Source organism: Ceratotherium simum, chromosome 24 (assembly GCF_057802395.1).
Source record: "Ceratotherium simum simum isolate JZ-2026a chromosome 24, ASM5780239v1, whole genome shotgun sequence".
NCBI lineage: Eukaryota > Metazoa > Chordata > Mammalia > Perissodactyla > Rhinocerotidae > Ceratotherium > Ceratotherium simum.
The window spans coordinates 32716532-32737047 of NC_141923.1; the positions used below are offsets into that span (position 1 = coordinate 32716532).

At 39.5% G+C, this 20516-nt stretch overlaps 1 pseudogene; it reads left to right on the forward strand.

The window, feature by feature from the left end:
* The first annotated feature begins 12207 nt into the window (after positions 1–12207).
* Positions 12208–14428, forward strand: LOC101387973 (disintegrin and metalloproteinase domain-containing protein 20-like; annotated as a pseudogene).
* Positions 14429–20516: the final 6088 nt, after the last annotated feature.

The window sequence follows — 20516 nt, forward strand, 5'->3', positions numbered from 1 at the left end:
ACCTCTCTCATATGACATTTCTCTAATTTGCAGTCATAATTGAGGGCCAAATATTGACATAGCTACTTCTCATACATATCTTGCCTAGACCACACAAGGTGCCATCTTTTCCTTGTCCAGTATCAACTATATCCCTCCCAAAGTGGTAGTCAGTTCCCTAACACTTGGTACCATTAACTGATATCTGAATTATGGCATTGTATTGTTTCAGATTGTTTCTAAATTATTTAAGATTTTTAGATTTTTCCGGAATTGTTTCTATATTCTCACACTGCACTCTTCCACACAAATTATTTGGAGGAGGGAGTTTTTTGTATGTTAAATCTTCCATACGATGGTCGCCAAAACAATCTTCTTGCATATTAATTGTTTTCTGGCAGCTCAGGGAGGCACTCCTTGTTTGGCCAAAAATATATTAACATTGTTTCTTCTGACTGTTGCACATTTTGTGATAACAGTAGGCACTCTCACCACAAAGCGTCCCATCCTGCACGTAGAAATCCTCAGGGCACCACCTTGAAGTTCCATTGCACCTCTTGGGAAGGTCACATTCACTGATATGTGTTCACTGACGAGCCTTCCAGGAAAAGCAAACTTACCTTTTATACAACAAGGTCCAAAAGTGCGTTCTGCCCAAGATTTCAATTTAGAATTAGAGCCAACAGCAAGGATCCTTTCTGCACTGACGTTCTGACCCACAGTCACCCTCTTCACCTTCCACTACCTTGTTATCACGTTGTTCCAATGGCATAACATTTCGAGAAGGCTGTGTATTCTCAGACAGACTCCCCTGTGGTTAATGAGGTTAAAATAACTTCCATAACTGCAGTTGCTAAAAGCACTGGTATTTGTATTATAGGCATTCATGATGCAATATTTTTTCCTCCATAAACAATTCCTCCGTGTGAGACATACCAAGATTATGGCCCAGTTGGTGAGCAATGACCGCTGCAAAATGAAGGAAATCTTCTTTGAGGAATTTACAAACTGCTGGCCCCAAATTGGGGTAGCATATTGCTGAGGTCCGAGCCAATCCAAATATATTAGAAAAATCCTTGCCCACAAACAGATGCCCACAATCATGTGGCAAGCGTGCGGATGAACACTTTTCCATTCACTGACACTGTCAAGATGTTGACTTATGTCCTGTTCAACATTGATGAGATTCCTATGGTTCCAAATCTCAATCCCAATTCAAGAAATGTGAAGACCTAGCTGTAGATAGACAGAATCTACTAAATTGATCACATTTAATATATCTTCTGTTGCCTTTGAGGCATTCCTATTTGAGTAATTGAAACCATAGTTTTCCACCACTACGATCAGCTCCACAAATGGCCAGTGGGTCCACCAGCCATGGGAACTTGGTGGCAGTTTTCAGTTCTCTGCCTCGAACTCCAGCTTTTGATGTTGTATATCCTCTTCTGTTAAAGCCACATTTCATGGGCAGGAATTGAGTCTTGTTGTTATCTATCTTATAGCAACTATAGTTAGTGTTCAAATGTGTTAGAGTGCCTTATGGGCTCGATTTCATAAGTGAGGTCGTTTATCTGTAGCATCCCTTCAAGGGTCCCCAAACAGTTTCTGAGGACAAACAGGGACTCAGGGACCCCCTCCACACAACCATGATAGTAGCAGTCATCCCGGAGGAAGGGCTGATCCTTGTGGGGGGCGTGCTGCTCTGTGTAGGTGAACACTGGAGGGGTCTGGAAACCAAAAGCCTCTTAGGCTGTAGACGAATGCTGTGTGTGCAGCCTTCCAAACGCAGGCTGCAGGCGAGCCCATGGGACAAGTTGGAGGCTCTGCCTGAGGCTTCCAGGGAATCACCACTCGGGTGGGACTGAGTGCCAGTTGGGCTGGGACTGCGAGGAGCCAATGGGGACCAGGAGAGCACCTGGCAGCGGGCACTGGGCCGCACCTCTTCCATGATGGAGAGCCCCAGCGTAGCAGTGGTGGTAGGAAAGTGGGCGATGGAGGGTTGAGTCAGAAAATGCTCTTCTGAGGCTGGAGCCCAGCCTCCCAGGTTCGCCGGCTACCACCTGTACCCAGAGAAAGGGGTGATTCCTCGATCTTGGTCCTGTAAGGAACTGGGGCTGGGGTTCAAGGGGCTGGAAGCTGGCCAGAGACTTACTACATACTTGAGAAGAATGTGTATTCTGCCGGTTTTGTATGAAATATTCTATAAATGTGAATTATATCTAGTGAATTGATGGTGCTGTTGAGTTCAGCTATGTCCTTTGTGATCTTCTACTTGCTGGATCTGTCTATTCCTGGTAGAGAGGTGTTGAAGTCTTCAGGTATAATAGTGGATTCATCTATTTCTCCTTGCAGTCCTATGAACTTTGCCTCATGTATTTTGATGCTTTGTTGTTATGCACAAACACATTAAAGATTGTTATGTCTTCTTGGAAAATTGACCCCTTTCTCATTATGCGATGCCCTTCTTTATCCCTGATAATTTTCCTTGCTCTGAAGTCTGCTCTGTCTGAGATTAATATAGCTGCTCCAGCTTTTTTTTTTTTTTTAATAATTTTTATTTATTTATTTATTTTCCCCCAAAGCCCCACTAGGTAGTTGTCCATCATAGTTTAACATCCTTCTAGTTGCTGTACGTGGGACGCGGCCTCAGCATGGCGGGAGAAGCGGTGCGTTCGTTGGTGCGCGCCTGGGATCTGAACCCGGGCCGCCAGCAGCGGAGCGCGCGCACTTAACTGCTAAGCCACGGGGCCGGCCCTCCAGCTTTCTTTTTATTAGCTAGCATGATACATTATTCTCCATCCCTTTACTTCAAGGTGTATATGTCTTTATGCTTAAAGTGGGTTTCTTGTAGTCAACATATAGTTGGGTTGTTTTTGATCCACCAAGAAAATCTGTGTCTTTTAATTGGTGTGTTGATACCATTGATCTTTAAAGTGATTATTGATTTAGTTGGATTAATATCTACTGTATTTATTACTATCTTCAGTTTATTGCCCTTGTTCTTTGTTTCTGTTTTTGTCTTCCACTTTTTCTGCCTTTTGTGGTTTTGGTTTTAACTGAACATTTTATGTGATTTCATCTTCTCTCCTTCCTAGCTGATCATTTATACTTCCTGTTTTACTTTTAAATGGTTACCCTAGAGTTTGAAATATACATTTACAATTAATTCTAGTTCACATTTAAATAATTCTATACCACTTCACAAGTAGTGCAAGTACCTTATATTCACAAAATATTCTTTTCTTATTTATTTTTTGGCTCATCATTTTTTTAATTGTGAAATGTTTGTTGTACATTATTGTCAGTCACCACATAAGTGCATCCCTCCACCCCTTGTGACAAAATATTCTTAATTTTTCCTTCTATCCCTTTAGTGTTGCTGTCATTTACTTTATCCATAAGTTATAATCATTAAATACATTGTTGCTATTCCTATTTTGAACAAAGTTGTCTGTTAGATCAATTAAGAATAAGAAAAATGAAAAAATTTTTTTAACCTTCACTTATTCCATCTCTAATTCTTTCCTCTCTTTTTGTAGATGCGAGTTTCTAACCTATGTAATTTTCCTTCTCTGAAGAACTTCTTTTAACATTTCTTGCAAGGCACGTCTACTCGCAATAAATTCCCTCAGGTTTTGCTTGTCAGAGCAAGTCTTTATTTCTCCTTCACTTTTGAAGGAGAATTTTGCAGGATACAGAATTCTAGGTTGGTGGTTTTATTTTCTCAACATTTTAATTATTTCACTCGACTCTATTCTTTCTCGTGTGATCTCTGAAGATAAACCCAATGTAATTCTGCTTCTCTGTAAGTATGGTGGTTTTTTCCTTTGGCTTCTTTCAAGATTTGCTCTTTATCTTTCAGTTTCTGCAGCTTGAATATGATATGCCTACGTGTAGATTTTTTGACATTTCTCCTGCTTGGTGGTGTCTGAACTTCCTGGATCTGTGCTTTGGTGTCTGACATTAATTTGTTGGTAATTCTCCACCATTATTGCATCCAATATTTCTTCTGTTCCTTTCTGGCTTTCTTATCCTTCTGAGAATACCACGTATATGTTACATATGTTACACCTTTTTAAATTGTCCAACAGTTCTTGGATGTCCTGTTCTATTTTATTTTTTTCTTTTTCTTTTAGATTTGAGGAGCGTTTTTATTGATATAGTCTTGAGCTGACTAATTTTTTCCTCAGCCATGTCCAGTGTACAGATGATCTCATCAAAGGCATTCTTCATTTTTATTATAATGTTTTTGATTTCTAGCATTTCTTTTGGATTCTTTTATTAGAATTTTCATCTCTCTCCTTACGTGATCATATGTTCTTGCATATTGTGTACTTTCTCCAGTAGAGTCCTTAGCATATTAATAATAGTTGTTGTAAATTCCTGGTCTGATATTCCCAGCATCCCTGCCATATCTTGAGTCTGGGTCTGATGCTTGCTCTGTCTCTTCAGACTGTTTTTTCTCTTTAATATAACTTGTAATTTTTTGTTGGAATCCAGATATGATGTACTGGGTAATAGCATATTGGCCTATAGTATATAGGCCTTTAGTGATGTGGTAGTAATGTACAGAGGGATAGGAAGCAAAGGATAGTTCTATAACTAGGTCTGAGTGTTTAAGTAGCCTGTGTCTCTGGACTGTGACCCTCAAAAGTGTTTCTCAGTTCCTCTACCCTCCTAGGTGGAACAGGATGGCTAGAGGGGTTGGAGTCATGTATTTCCCCTCCCCTAGCCCAGTTAGGCATTGATAAAACCCCAGTAAGGCGTGGATAAAACCCCAGTAGATTAGGCTGTGGGAAAGTAGTTGCTGTTGAAGCCTTGCGAAGAAGGACAGAATACTGTGGATGTATTTCAATATGGCTACTTTTGCCTCCCCCTGCCACGACTATGAGGGGATTTTGACTTCAGTGTGAGAACCAGGTAGCGCTCCTGGAGGTAAAACTCATAAAAGTGTGAGGGTCCCCCTAAATTGGTCCTCCCTTTAGTTTTTAACTCTCAGATTTGTCCACATCTAGCCTCCAGCAATTTGTCAATTATAGTTTAGGTTTTCCTATCCCATTCCAGTTTCCCACAGAGATTTCTGCCTGTGGGTTTCTGCTCTGGTAGCGTGTGGTTTTTTGTATTCACTGTTGGTCTCTTCAATTTTGGGGACAACAGTTTTTCCCATGAACTCAATACTCCAATGGATCTAAAAGGAGTTATTAACTTTTAGTTTGTTAAGCTTTTTACTTCTTGTTAGGATGGGATGATGACTTCCATTCTCTGTACATGCTGCACCAGAAACCCCAAGTCTCCCTAGATGTACTTTTCTTGGTGTTTATGCTGCTTAATGTTCTCTGAGCTTCCTGGTGTTGTGGTATGGTTTCTGTCATTAATTTTGGAAGACTCTCACCCATTATTACTTCAAAGAGTTTTTTCTGCTTCTTTCTCTCTTCTCCTACTTGTATTTCCATTTTGTGTGTGTTATAACTTTTATAATCATACCACGGTTCTTGGATATTCTGTTCTTTTTAAAAATTTTTTCTTTGCATTTTAGTTTAAGAACTTTCTATTGACGTATCTTCAGGCTCACTGATTCTTTCCTTGGCCATGTCCAGTCTACTTACGAGCCCATCAAAAGCACTCTTTATATCTGTTACAGTGTTTTTGATTTCTATCACTTAAAAACATTTTTTTCTTAGAGTTTCCATCTTTCTGCTTATATTACTCATCTCTTCTTGCGTGTTGTTCACTTCTTCCCTTATAACTCTTAACATATTAATCATAGTCATTTTAAATTTCCAGTCAGGTAATTCCAAAAACTGCCATATCTGAGTCTGGTTCTAATGTTTGTTTTGTCTTTTCAGTCTGTGTTTTTTCCTGCCTTTTATTAGCATGCCTTGTAATTTTTCACTGAAAGCCAGAAATGATGGATTGGGTAATAGAAACTGAGGTAGATAGGCCTCTAGTGTTTCTCTGACTGGGAGCTAGGCTGTGTGTACTGTTTCCCATAGCTGTAGGTGTTAGAGGTTCTAATTTCCTCTAGTGTCCTTGTTTTTGTTTCCTATGTTGTCTTAGAATTTCCTGAGAAACTCTTTAAATTGAACCTGTGCCTTTTACTTCTTTCAGCTGTAATCCACTTATTATACAGGAGACCTTTCGATGTGGTCTAAGGTGTGGGAGGAAGGGAAGCATTCTATAACCTTAAGATTAGGTCTCAGTCTAGTAGTGGTACTATGCCCCTGGGCTGTGAACTTCGCAATGCATTTAAACTTCCTCCTTGCCTTAGGTGAGATAGGAGGGCTAGAGGGGGCTGGAGTTGGGTAATTCCCCTTCCCTCAAGTTGCATAAGGCTCTGGTGAAGTCTTTTCGCTTACTGGTTAGACCTTCGTTTTGAGGACACTCTGAGTGTATTTCCAAATGGTTACTATTCCCCTCACCATATTTCAAAAAGGTCACTTTTCTCCTCCTCTTGGTCAAACACATGGTTTTTTTTTTTTTTTTTTTTTTTTGATCTTTACTATGATCCTGGAGGTCAGACTTACAACAGTGTAGAAGCTCCCCTTAGAGTGGGCCTGCAGGAGTATTAACTCTGATGCTGGTCTACAGCCTGGCTCTAGCAGTTCATTGAAGTCACCGTTTAAGTGTTGCTGGCTCCATTCACGTCCTCAGGGAAGCTCATCAGTATTCTCTGCCGTTATCCTGTGTCTCCAGTGTGTCCTGTGGCCTCATTTCTCTGATGGACCTAAGAAAAGTCATTGATTTTCAGTTCGTTTGGCTTTTGTTCTTTTTGTGAGGGTGGGAATGATGATTTGCAAGCTCTTTACATGCCAGAGTGGAAACTGGAAGTGTATCCATTGTGCAATTTGTTTTCTTTAAGATTTTTTTAGACTTGCTTTCTGGCTATGGATATCATCAATTCCGGCAAATGCCCCATATGCATTTGAAAATAATGTGTATTCTGCAATTTTTAAGTATAGAGTTAAATTTATATGTTTCAGATAGGTCAGTTTGATTAATATTGTTAAATTCTTCTATATCTTTACTTATTTTTTGCTTGTTCTGAGTAGACATCTCCAAATAGGATACTGGAGTTTCAATTTCTTCTTTTTGATATCTTCACCCTTGCTTCATATGTTTTGAAGTTATGTTATTAGCAGCATATAAAATACTGTGGAATGGTTCTTTTTATCATATTAAATATATTCTTCTTTACCTTGATTAATACCTCTGTATCGCTGTCAATACTTTGCTTTGACATCTTTGGATATGGTTTCATCAGATTTATTTTTGTTAATGTTTGCATTGTTTACTTGTCTACATTTTAGTGTTCTCATGATTTACCGTTTCCTTTCAGCCCTTTGTAATGAGCTACATAATGAATTTGGCTATGTTAGGTGGTTGGTAAAGAAATGACACTAAACTAGCAAGTGTGATTACAGTCACTCCTGCCTACTGTAGGAAGATCAACTCACTTGCACATGTGAAACAAGTGAGTTGAATACAGGTGTGATTGGTATTGTTATCCCTGTATCTTCAAAGTCTTTGATCATGGCACAAATGTCTGTAATTCCCATTCAGTCATGCTTTTAGGTTACTATTTGAAGCTTTATAAGTAAAGCTTGATAAGGATATATCTTTGTTTTATCACTATCCAGTCATTTGTATTACCTCTTTAAAGAATCCACTGTTCCAGAGGTTTTGTGAAAAGGTATATTGTTTTTAATTTATATTTTAAATATAGATTCAATCTCTAATGTAGAACTATTTAGATTTTCTATTACTTTTGTCAATTTTGTTAGTTGGGTTTTTCAAGGAATTTTCCCATGTTGCCTCAATTTTCAAATTAATTGACATAAAATTGTTTATGTTTCCATTATTTTTTTGTGTCTATAGGAATGGATACTGGCAATTTGTGTTTTCTCAATTTAGTTCTTAATCAGTATAGCTAGGTGTTTGTCAGTTCCCTACAAGGAACCAATTATTGGCTTTGATGATTTTCTTTGTGATGTGTTTATTCTGTTATTGTTTTGTACTCTCATCTTTATTTTTAAATTTTATACTACTCTTAAAGTTTAATTAGCTGTTATCTTTCTAGCTTTGTGACATGATATCTTATATAAAATATTTTCAATCTTTCTCTTTCCTTATATTCCAAAAGCCAGAAATTTCCAGATAAGCATTGCTTTAACTGGAGTCTACAAGTTTAATATGTTGTATTTTCATTCAGACTGAAATGTTTTCAGTTACACATTTTGATCACATTTCGACCAAGTCTTATTTAGAAAGCTGTTATTTAATTTTGAATCAAAACTATTTTCTAGCTCTTTTTCCTTATTGAGTTTGCTTTCTTACCTTATGTAATTAAGGAACATGCATTATGCAATTTTTATTTGTACCATTTGTTGAGTCTTCCTTTATGACCATGGATATCATCTGTTCTGGTAAATATCTCATGTGCATTTGAATCTGATGAGTATTTGCAATTTTGGGGTATAGTGATTTATGTGTTAGGTTAATTTGATTAACCTTGCTTAAATCCTCTATTTCCTTGTTCATTTGTTTTGTCTGATTGTTCTATCAGTTTCTGATAGAAGTGTGTTAATACCTACAAGTAGATTTTTGATTTTTCTGTTTCTCCTTTTTGATCTCTCAACATTTGCTTTACATATTTTGAAGCTATTTATTAAGTAGACACAAATTCATGTTGAATTTTACCATGTCTTGAGGAGACTAGGCATCCCCTTGCAGGATAACTTCCCCAGCTGAGATAATTGCAGGTTCTCGAGCCAGAGGTGGCTAAATTTCTGAGACAGGAGAGGTCTGGGTTCTCTCCCTGGGGAGGGAGCCTCAGGGATACTTGGGAGGATCTGGATGCTCAGCATCAATCTCATCCACCTAGAATCCCCTTTGCAAGTGTCAAGTTTTTTCCCTTCTCAGTCAGTGTCCTAAGTTTCCCACTCGAGTCTTGGTGAATCTACATATTCAATGTATGTTGTGATTCTGTAACTCCACAATTAAATTTGATTTCCTGTGAGGTTGGCCCCGTGGCTAAAATAAATGAGAGATTCTTTTAGGTCCACCATTGGCAGCTCTCTGAGCTGAGAATTTAGAGCCTTGAGCATCATTGTGCAAATTCTCCAATAGAATTCAGTATGGTCACTTCGCTGCTCAGTTCTCGAGGTAACTGTAGTCATCATCACAGCCCTCACTTGGTCCCCCACACACTTGCTTCAGCACGGTGCTTCATCACAATCAACATGGGGTGGTAATTTAATTGATTGTGATGCCACTATCTGCCCATTCCCCACAGGACAGGAGTTCAGCAGTGTGTTAAAGCCATGGACATGGCCAAACCAATCCCAGAGTCTCATTTAGTCTGTCTCTCTTGGCAGCACCCTTGGTACCAATCCTGTATCTGTCAAGATCTAGTCCAGAAACGAGAAACCTACCAGGTGTAATTGCTATAGGGAATTCTTGACAGGGTGTTAGAGTACTGAAAAGATAGAAAGGGCACCCTGAGGTACACAGAGGTCTGAGTTGCCGGAAGGAGCTCTACCCTAAGAAGGGGGGAACAAAGGGAAGAGGTTGGGGTCATCATAACCTAGAAACTCTCATAGTGGTCCTCATCGATCTGGACCTGGACTGTAGAATACAGGGCATTGCCCAGGTGATTCTGGCAATTTAGGAACTCAGAAAAGGGGAACTGTGCAGCTGATAGCTGTACCTCTTCTAAGGTAAAGCTGAGCTGGTGCTAGTTCCTTGGGGACTTGGAAGAAGGTCCTCCAAACTGTGACTCTTGGAGAGAGAGGTGCCACACACGTGGGGCTTGTATCAAGGCGCTTTGTGGTGTGGCCTGGAACATCTGAGAAAGGGATGCTGGCTGGTGTGGGTTGCTTAGGGTACTGGAGGATGGCTGTGTACATCTGGTTTTCAGACTTCTGAGGAGGGCGCAGTGTGCACCGGGTACTTGTGCCTTTGACAGGGCTTGACGGAGCTGGTCCTGGGACTGTGGTAACCAACTCTCACCACCAGAGCACGGCACCATTGCTGGGGAGGCACAGAAAGTAACAACAGGTAAATAGGTAGTAACAAGTCCCTTGACCTCTCCTTTTGCCTTGTATTCTCCCTCTAGTACCGTTCTTGGCAAAACTCTTCTGGAAGCCAAATAGCGATGGAGAAATATGATATGCATATTCCCATCTCCAGCTTCATAGACAAAGTATAAATTTTATTTTTGGAGTTCAGAAAATAGTTGATAATTAGCATAAGAAGTGTCAGCAGAATGCTGCTGTAGCTTCTGTGGTGACAGGTAATAGCAGGTGACACTGATCTGAGTGACGTTCCCTGATATTTTCTACTTTATTGTGTTTCATTTAGTTGTGACCCACTGAATCGATTTCATGATGCTGTGTGGTTTGTGACCCAAGTTTGAGAAACACTGGATTGGGCCATGACTGAGAGAGAGTGGAGATATGGTGAGATAAGGGTTTTGAGGAGTTTGAATTAGCTGCTGGAAACAGAAGAAAGAATTGACGACTGATGCAGAGGAAGGTTCTCACGCTGCTTGAAGCGCCAGTTATATTAGAAGGGAGGGCTTTGGAGTGACACCAGTCCCATGATTACTGGTAAAGCCATGTTCCTTCAGGGCTTGTCTTTGGAGTAGTGCAATGGTGGCAAAGCCTGGTGTGTCTCAAAGATTCTTGGCAATGGACTTTTCTGTTTCTACCACATCATATTTCTGACAGCTTAATATAGGTTATTTTACTCTTTATGATGCTTTATCTTTATTAATCCTCTTACAGCTCATGCATTCCTATCTTAATATCCCCACATCTGTAGCAAATACTAAGCATATCCTGAAGAGACTTGGATAAGAAACCTGGTAATTAGGATTTCACCTCTATCAGAGATGCTTTCCCTAAGAGGGTCATCTAGTATTCTTGGTTTCCAGTAGTCATCCATTAGTTCTGCAAAAGTATCCAGATGTATACATGTGTTCTTGATATCAGAATGCCGAGGCTATGTCTCATGCTCTATACTGCTGATCCCATTTGTGTTCTTATTGAGAAGATTCAGGTCACCACTGTGTGTTTAAATCGTCTCCAGATTTGCTTTCAAATATTAAGCAAATTATTGTTACTTTTAACTGAAAGTCAGCAAATAAACAAAATTAGCTTTTATGCGAGCTAAAATTGTTATTTTCAGCAGGAATGATGTAAGTCCACTTGAATTATGGTCTTCTGAATATTTTAATGTACTGACTCTAGGTTTAAACTCCTCAATCCAGCTTTCTCTAGAGAATTCAGCTAACTCACCCGCCATGTGAAAAACAGAATAGAGTCTATATTTACACAACCAAGATGAGTCTCTTATGATTGAGAACATGATGCAGCTGGTCTGGGTGGAGAGCAGGCTACTGCCTCCTTCCTGTGATTGGAGGCAATTGGGCTCTTTGCCTTGCCCCAGAATAGCGCCCCGCTCCCTGCTACCCCATCAGTGTGGCTGCCTTCCTTTGACTGTCCAGGGCTTTTCTGCAGGTAAAAATTTGTCTTGATTGGAGGGGGTCTCCCAAAGTAATGAGTCCCTTAAATGGGGCTTACTTTGACTGCTCACTTCAAACAGAATAGGGGCTAGAGAAGTTGTCTGTAGAAGAAAAGGGGAGCTGGAACAAATGATCTGAATAAAGGGATAAAAAATGGTGGGTTTTGGATGGATTATCCACATGCTTGCTGAAGATAGCAGGGTACCAGTAGATTTTTAGCTGGAGGCAAAATTTGGGAGTCGGATGTCACCTTTTTTAATATGGAAAATTTCATGCCCGTTTACATGTTAAGAGAACAGTATGTAATGAATCCTTATGTATCCACCATCCAGGTTCAACACTTATGCACCTGTGACGAATCTCCTTCTAGCTCTTCCCCTAGAAACCTGCCCTTCCCCATTCCCTCCCCTTACCTATATATAAGAAGAGACAATCTCATGTTTCATAGATTCAAGCCTTGTCCCAACTAAAGAATCACTTTTACTTAGTTTCTTCTTTCTCTCTCTCCCACCCTCCCTCTGCTACCCATCCATCCTAGCTCTTCTTTCTATTTTCACTTTCAGCACTGCAGCTCTGATGATCCAGCCCTGCTAGGACACAGATCCATAAAGGTCAGCCCCACACCCTGAGCAGCTCAGACTCGGGAGGAGCCAGACCAGCAGTGCCTCATGCCCTGCTTTTCTGCTCTGGACAGATGGCTCCATAACGACAGCTCCATAATGGCAGTGGGTGAGACCCTGGTGCACATCAGGGTCACTCTTCTGCTGCTCTGGTTTGGGGTGTCGTGTCCATTTCTGGACGCTCTCAGTCCAGGCCCTCCCAGCACCACTTCTCCTCAGAATTGGTGATCCCCTTGAAGGTGACTGGCAGCAGCAGAGGTGCAGAGGCTCCTGGCTGGCTCTACTACAGCCTGCGGTTTGGGGGCCAGAGACACATTGTCCACTTGAAGGTCAAGAAGCTCTTGGTTTCCAGACATCTGCTGGTGTTCACCTACACAGACCAGGGTGCCCTCCACCAGGATCAGCCTTTTGTTCCTGATGACTGCTACTATCATGGTTATGTGGAGGGGGTCCCCAAGTCCCTGGTTGCCCTCAGTACCTGTACTGGGGGCTTTTGAGGAATGCCACAGATAAATGACCTTGCTTATGTAATTGAGCCAATTAGGGTTTCTGCCACATTTGAACACCTGGTCTACAAGATAGACAACGACAATACACCTCCCACCCAGGAGATGTGGGTTAACAGAAGAGGAAATAGCACGCCAATTGAAGATGCAAGAGTCGTATAATTCCACTCTGATGCAAAGTTCTTATACAGGCTGGTGCACTCACTTGCGGTTTCTTGAGCTGGTAGTGGTCATAGAGCATCTTCGATATGTTCACTCTGAAAGTAATGTGTCAGTAGTGCAGTACGAAATATTTAATGTCAGCAATATAATGGATATCCTCTATCGACCTCTCGAGCTTGATGTAATTTTGACTGGGATTGAGATCTGGAATGAAGGAAACCCAGTTGCCACAGATGACACAGATAAGCTTGTGACAGATTTTGCTGTTTGGAAGTATTTTCAACTTGAGGTCTGACTAACACACGATGCTGCCCATCTTTTCATAAAAAAATCATTTGGCATAAAGCTTGGTGTTGCCTACGTTGGAGGAATATGCCAGAGTCCTTTTAATTCTGGAGTTGATGTTTTCGAAGATAAAGTCTGTTTTCTTTTGCACTTATTGAGTCCCATGAGCTTGGTCATAATTTGGGTATGGAGCATGATGATCAATGGTGTGTGTGTGCACTTCAGTGGTGCATAATGTATCCCTCCAGACAGGTTACAAATAAATTCAGCAACTGCAGTTATGCCCAGTATTGGGACAATACTTTCCGTACTGGATTATGTATTCACCCTCCTCCACATCCAGGGAATATCTTAGGGTGCAGTTTTGTGGGAAGCTAGTGGTTGAAGAAGGAGAGGAGTGTGACTGTGGAACCACACACCAGTGTGTAAATGATCCCTGTTGTCTACTGAACTGCACTCTGAAGTCTGCAGCTGCTTGTGCTTTTGGGCTTTGTTGCGAAGAGTGCAAGATGATGCCATCAGGGACTTTGTGCCGACAACAGATCGGTGAATGTGACCTTCCAGAGTGGTGCAATGGGACATCCCATCAGTGCCCAGACGACGTATATGTGCAGGATGGGATTCCCTGTAGTGACAGTGCCTACTGCTATCAAAAGAGCTGTAATAACCATGACACAGTGCAGGGAGATTTTTGGCAAAGATGCAAGGAGTGCATCTCAGAATTGCTACCAGGAAATCAACACCCAAGGAAATCAATTTGGTCACTGTGATATCAAGACACTATATGTAAAATGTAATCCCTCTGATATCCTGTGTGGCAGAGTTCAATGTGAAATTGTGGGAGTAATTCCTAAACTGATAGGTCATCCTACAGTGCATCAGGTTCACTTCAATAACACCACTTGCTGGAGCACTGATTATCATTTAGGAATGTCCATACCTGATATTGGTCAAGTGAAAGATGGCACAGTGTGTGGTCCAGAAAAGATGTGCATCCGCAAGCAGTGTGTCGATATGGTTTTTCCTTCCCATGACTGTAAGCCTGAGACCTGCAGCATGAAGGGAGTCTGCAATAATAAACAGCACTGCCACTGCAACCGTGGATGGGCACCTCCGTACTGCGAGCACAAAGGCAATGGAGGCAGTGATGATAGCAGCCCACCTCCTAAGTACCAGATGGAAGAGTTAGAAGTGCAAGATAAGGTGGGTTACCTGTCAGTATTGTGGCTTATTCCTTTGATTCTTTTAATTTTATTTTGCTGCCTTGTGCTTTGTAAGAAACACACAAAAGAGGAGGAGGGGGAAGAGGAAGAAGAGGAGAGGGAGGAAGATGAGTAAATCAAGAAGAAAAGGAAGACAAGCCTTCTCCATTAAAAATATCTCTAGTTTTTCTTTTAATAGTAGAGAAACATTAGGGCATGTCTGACTGTTTAAAGAAAACTTTAAGGATCCCTCTGGCCAGGATCATAAACATTCATATTTCACCAAAGGATTCCTAGGATGCTCTCACTTACTCTTCGGTGTTTAAAGCAATATTAAAAGTGCATTTTTTCTGGAAGCCGTCTCTTTATTTTTCCTGAGCAAAGACACTTTTTTAAAAATTGAATTACAGTTGGCATACAATATTATGTTAGTTTCAGGCATACAACATAGCGATTTGACATTAATGTACTTTACAAAGTGATCCCCATGATAGGTCTAGTAACCATGTGTCACCATACGGAGTTATTACAATAATATCGACTCTATTCCCTATGCTGTACATGACATCCCCGTAACATTTCAAGTTGGAGGTTTGTACCTCTTAATCCCCTCATCTATTTTTCCCATCTCCCCACTCCCCTCTCCTCTGGTGACCGCCAGTTTGCTCTTTGTATCTATGAGTTTGTTTTGTGTTTTGTTTTATTTGTTCCTTTGTTTTCTTTTTTAGATTCCACATATAAGTGAAATCATATGGTATTTGTCTTTTTCTGTCTGACTTATTTCACTTAGCATAGGTCCATCCATGTTGCCGCAAATGGCAATATTTCATTCCTTTTTATGGCTGAGTAATATTCCATTGTATATGTATACCACATCACTTTTTTTTTTTGAGGAAGATCAGCCCTGAACTAAGATCTGCCAATCCTCCTCTTTTTTTTTTTTTTTTTTGCTGAAGAAGACTGGCTCTGGGCTAACATCCATGCCCATATTCCTCTACTTTACATGAGATGCCACCACAGCCTGGCCTGACAAGAGGTGCGTCAGTGCATGCCCGGGATCCAGACTGGCAAACCCCGGGCCACCGCAGCAGAGCAAGCACCCTTAACTGCTTGTGCCACTGGGCCGGCCCCTATAGCACATCATCTTTGCCTATTCATCTGTCGATGGAAACTTAGGTTGCTTCCGTATTTTAGTTCTTGTAAATAATGCTGCAATGAACATAGGTTTGCATATATCGTTTCAAAGTAGTATTTTCATTTTTTTTTTTGCATAAATCCCTAGAAGTGGAATTGCTGGATCATGTGATAGTTCTACTTTTAATTTTTTTGAGGAACCTCCATACGGGTTTTCCGCAGTGGCCTCACCAGTTTACACTCCCATCAACAGTGCAGGAGGGTTTGCTTTTCTCTACAACCTCACCAACAGCTGTTATTTGTTGTCTTTTTGATAATATCCATTCTGACAGGTGTTAGGTGATAGCTCATTGCGGTTTTGATTTGCATTTCTCTGATGATTAGTGATGTTGAGAATCTTTTCACGTGTCTGTTGGCCATCTGTATGTCTTCTTTGGAAAAACATCTATTCAGATCTTCTGCCCATTTTTTAAATCAGATTTTTTTTTAATTGAGTTGTATGAATTCTTTATATAGTTTGGATATTGAACTCTCATTGGATATATAATTTCAAATATCTTCTCCCATTCAGTAGGTTGCCTTTTCATTTTCTTGATGGTTTCTTTCACTGTGCAAAAGCTTTTTAGTTTGATGAAGTCCCATTTGTTTATTTTTGCTTTTATTGCCCTTGCCTGAGAAGACATATCTAAAACTATGCTGCTAAGACTGATATCAAAGAGTTTACTGCCTATGTTTTCTTCTAGGAGTTTTATGGTTTCCAATCTGACATTCAAGTCTTTAATCTATTTTGAGTTAATTTTTGTATGTGGTGTTAAGAAAGTGGTCCGGTTTCATTCTTTTGCATGTAGCTCTCCAATTTTCCCGACACCATTTATTGAAGAGACTGTCTTTTCCCCATTGTGTATTCTTCCCTCCTTTGCAATAGATTAATTGACCATAGAATTGTGGGTTTATTTCTGTGTTCTCTATTCTACCATTGATCTTTGTGTCTGTTTTTGTGCTGGTCCCATACTATTTTGATTACTGTTGCTTTGTAGTATAGTTTGAAACCAGGAAACATGATACCTCCAGCTTTGTTCTTCTTTCTCAAGATTGCTTTGGCTAATTGGGGTCTTTTGTGGTTCTATACACATTTTAGGATTACTTGTTCTAGTTCTATGAAAAATGGCATTGGAATTTTGATAGGGATTGCATTGAATCTATAGATTGCTTTGCGTAGTATGGACATTTTAAAAATATTAATTATTCCAATCCATAAGCACAGTATATCTTTGCTTTTATTTGTGTCGTCTTCAGTTTCTTTCATCAGTGTCTTAGAGTTTTCAGAGTGTAGGTCTTTCACCTCCTTGGTTAAGTTTATTCTTAGATATTTTATTCTTTTTGATGCAAGTGTAAAGGGGATTGTTTTCTTAATTTCTCTTTCTGATAGTTCGTTGTTTGTGTATAGGAATTCAACAGATTTCTGTATATTGATTTTGTATTCTGCAACTTGACTGAATTCATTCATTAGTTCTAATATTTTTTTGGTGTAGTCTTAGGGTTTTCTCTATATAGTATCATGTCATCTGCAAACAGTGACAGTTTTACTTCTTTCTTTGCAATTTGGATGCCTGTTATTTCTTTTTCTTGTCTGATTGCTGTAGCTAAGACAATGCTATGTTGAATAAAAGTGGCGAGAGTGGGCATCCTTGTCTTGTTTCTGATCTTAGAGGAAAAGTTTTCAGCTTTTCACTGTTAAGTAGGATGTTAGCTGTGGGTTTGTCATATGTGGGTAGGATGTTAGCTGTGGGTTTGTCATATGTGGGTTTGCCTTTATTATGTTGAGGTATGTTCCCTGTATACCCACTTTGTTGAGAGTTTTTATCATAAATGGATGTTGAATTTTGTCAAATGCTTTTTCTGCATCTATTGAGATGATTTTTATCCTTTGTTTTCTTAATGTGGTGTATCACGTTGATTGATTTGTGGATATTGAACCATTCTTGCATTCTTGGGATAAATCCCAAGAATGATCATGGTGTATGATCCTTCTAATGTATTGTTGAATTTTATTTGCTAATATTTTGTTGAAATTTTTGCATCTGTGTTCACCAGGGATATTAGCCTGTAATTTTCTTTTTTTGTATTATCTTTGTCTGCTTCAGGTATCACGGTAATGTGAGCCTCATAGAAAGAGTTTGGAAGTGTTCTTTCCTCTTCAATTTTTTGGCATAGTTTGAGAAGGATAGGTATTAATGCTTTAAATATTGGTAGAATTCACCTGTGAAACCATCTGGTCCTGGATTTTTGTTTGTTGGGAGCTTTGTGTGTGTGTGTGTGAGGAAATTTGCCCTGAGCTAACATCTGTTGTCAATCCTCCTCTTTTTGCTGTGGAAGATTGGCCCTGGGCTAACATCCATGCCTGTCTTCCTCTACTTTATATGTGGCACGCCTGCCACAGCATGGCTTGATAAGCAGTGCTTATGTCCATGCCCGGGATTGGAACCCGCGAACCACTGGCCGCTGAGGTGAAGCATGAAGACTTAACCACTATGCCACTGGGCCAGCCCCAATGGAGATTTTGATTTTTGATTCAATTTTATTATTAGTAATCAGTCTGTTCAGATTTTCTATTTATTCCTGACTCAGTTTTGGGAAATTGTACGTTTCTAGGAATTTATCAATTTCTTCTAGGTTGTCCAATTTGTTGGCATATAATTGGTTGTGGTTATTTCTTATGATCCTTTGTATTTCTGTGGTGTCAGTTGTAACTTCTCCTCTTTCATTTTTGATTTTGTTTAATTGGACCCTATCTCTTTCTCTCTTTATTTTGGTGAGTCTGGCTAACGATTTATCAATTTTGTTATGTTTTTGAGGAAGCAGCTCTTGGTTTCATTGATCTTTTCTATTTTTTTTTAAGCCTCTAATGGTTTATTTCTGCTCTGATCTTTATTTCCTTCCTTCTGCTATCTTTGGGCTTTGTTTGATCTTCTTTTTCTACTTCCTTTAGGGGTAAGGTTAGATTGTTTATTTGAGATTTTTCTTCTTTCCTGAGGTAGGCCTGTATCACTATAAACTTCCCTCTTAGAACTGCCTTTGCTGCATCCCATAGATTTTGAAACATTTTGTTTCTGTTTTCACTTGTCTCAAGGTATTTTTTGATTTCCTCTTTGATTTCTTTATTGACTCATTGATTGTTTAGTAGCATGTTGTTTAACCTCCATGTTTTTGTGTTTTTTCCAGTTTTCTTCTGGTAATCGATTTCTAGTTTCTTACCATTGTGGTTGGAAAAGATGCTTACACGATTTCAGTCTTCTTAAGTTTATTGAGACCTGTTTTGTGGCCTAACATGTCCTCTATCCTGGAGAATGTTTCATGTGCACTTGAAAAGAATATGTATTCTGCTGTTTTGGGGTGGAATGTTCTGTATATATTGTTTTCTATATATCTATGAAGCCCATCTGGTTTAATGTGTTGTTTAAGGCCAATTGTTTCCTTATTGGTTTTCTGTCTGGATAATCTATCCATTGATGTAAATAGAGTGTTCAAGTGCCCTACTATTAATATATTACTGTAGATTTCTTCCTTTATTTCTGTGAGTACTTGCGTCGGTATTCAGGTGCTCCTATGTTGGGTGCATAAATATTCACAGATGTTATATCCTCTTGTTGGATTGATCCCTTTATCATCGTGTAATGCCTTTCTTTGTCTCTTGTTACAGTCTTTTTTTTTAAAGTCTATTTTGTCTGATATAAATATTGCTAACTCAGCTTTCTTCTCATTTCCATTTGCATGGAATATCTTTTTTCATCCCTTCACTTTCAGTCTGAATGTGTCTTTAGATCTGAAGTGAGTGTCTTGTAGGCAGCATATATATGGTCTTTCTTTTAATCTATTCAGTCCCCCATGTCTTTTGATTGGAACACTGAGTCCATTTACATTTAAAGTAGTTATTTATAGGTATGTATTTATTGCCATTTTGTTAATTGTCTTCTGGTTGTTTTTGTAGTTCTCTGTTCCTGTCTTCTCTTGCTCTCTTCCCTTGTGATCTAATGAATTCCTTTAGTGGTATGTTTGTATTCCTTTCTCTTTATTTTTTGTGTGCTTATTATAGGTTTTTGGTTTGTTGTTACCATGAAGTTCATATATAGCTGTCTATTTTAAGTTGTGGTCACTTAAGTTCGAGTGCATTCTAAAAGTACTACATTTTTACCCCCCTCCCTGTTTTATGCTTTTGACATCATATTTTACATCTTTTAATTTTGTGTATCCTTAACTGGTTATTGTAGATATATATGGCTTTTAGTACTTTTGTCTTTTAACCTTCATACTAGCTATATAGGTGGTTGATCTACTACCTTTAGTATATGTTTGCCTTTACTAATGAGATCTTTTCTTCCATAATTTTCTTATTTCTAGTTATGGCCTCTACTTTTCTGTTTAAAGAAGTCTCTTTAACATTTCTTGTAAGACCGGTTTAGTGGTGATGGACTCCTTAAGCTTTTGCTCATCTGGGAAATTCTTTATTTCTCCTTCAATTCTGAATGATAACCTTGCCAAGTAGAGAATTCTTGTCTGCAAGTCTTTTCTTTTCAGCGCTTTGAATATATCATGTCACTCCCTTCTGGCCTGTAAAATTTCTGCTAAAAAAATCAACTAATAGTCTTATGGGGTTCCCTTGTATATAATTAGTTGTTTTTTTCTTGCTGCATGTAAGATTCTCTCTTTAACTTTTGATGTTTTAATTATAATGTGTTTTGGTACAGGTCTCTTTGGGTTCATCTTATTTGGGACTCTCTGTGCTTCCTGGACTTGGATGTCTGTTTCCTTGGTCCAAAATAAAGTTTTTAGCCATTATTTCCTCAAACCGGTTTTCTGTCCCTTTCTCTCACTCTTCTTCTGGGACCCCTTTATTTTATTTTATTTTTTGTGAGGAGATCAGCCCTGTGCTAACATCTGCCAATCCTCCTTTTTTTTTTTTTTTTTGCTGAGGAAGACTGATCCTGGGCTAACACCCGAGCCCATCTTCCTCCACTTTATATGGGACGCTGCCACAGCATGGCTTGCCCGCATGCGCCACCGGGCTGGCCCCTGGGACCCCTTTAATGGTAATTTTAGTATGCTT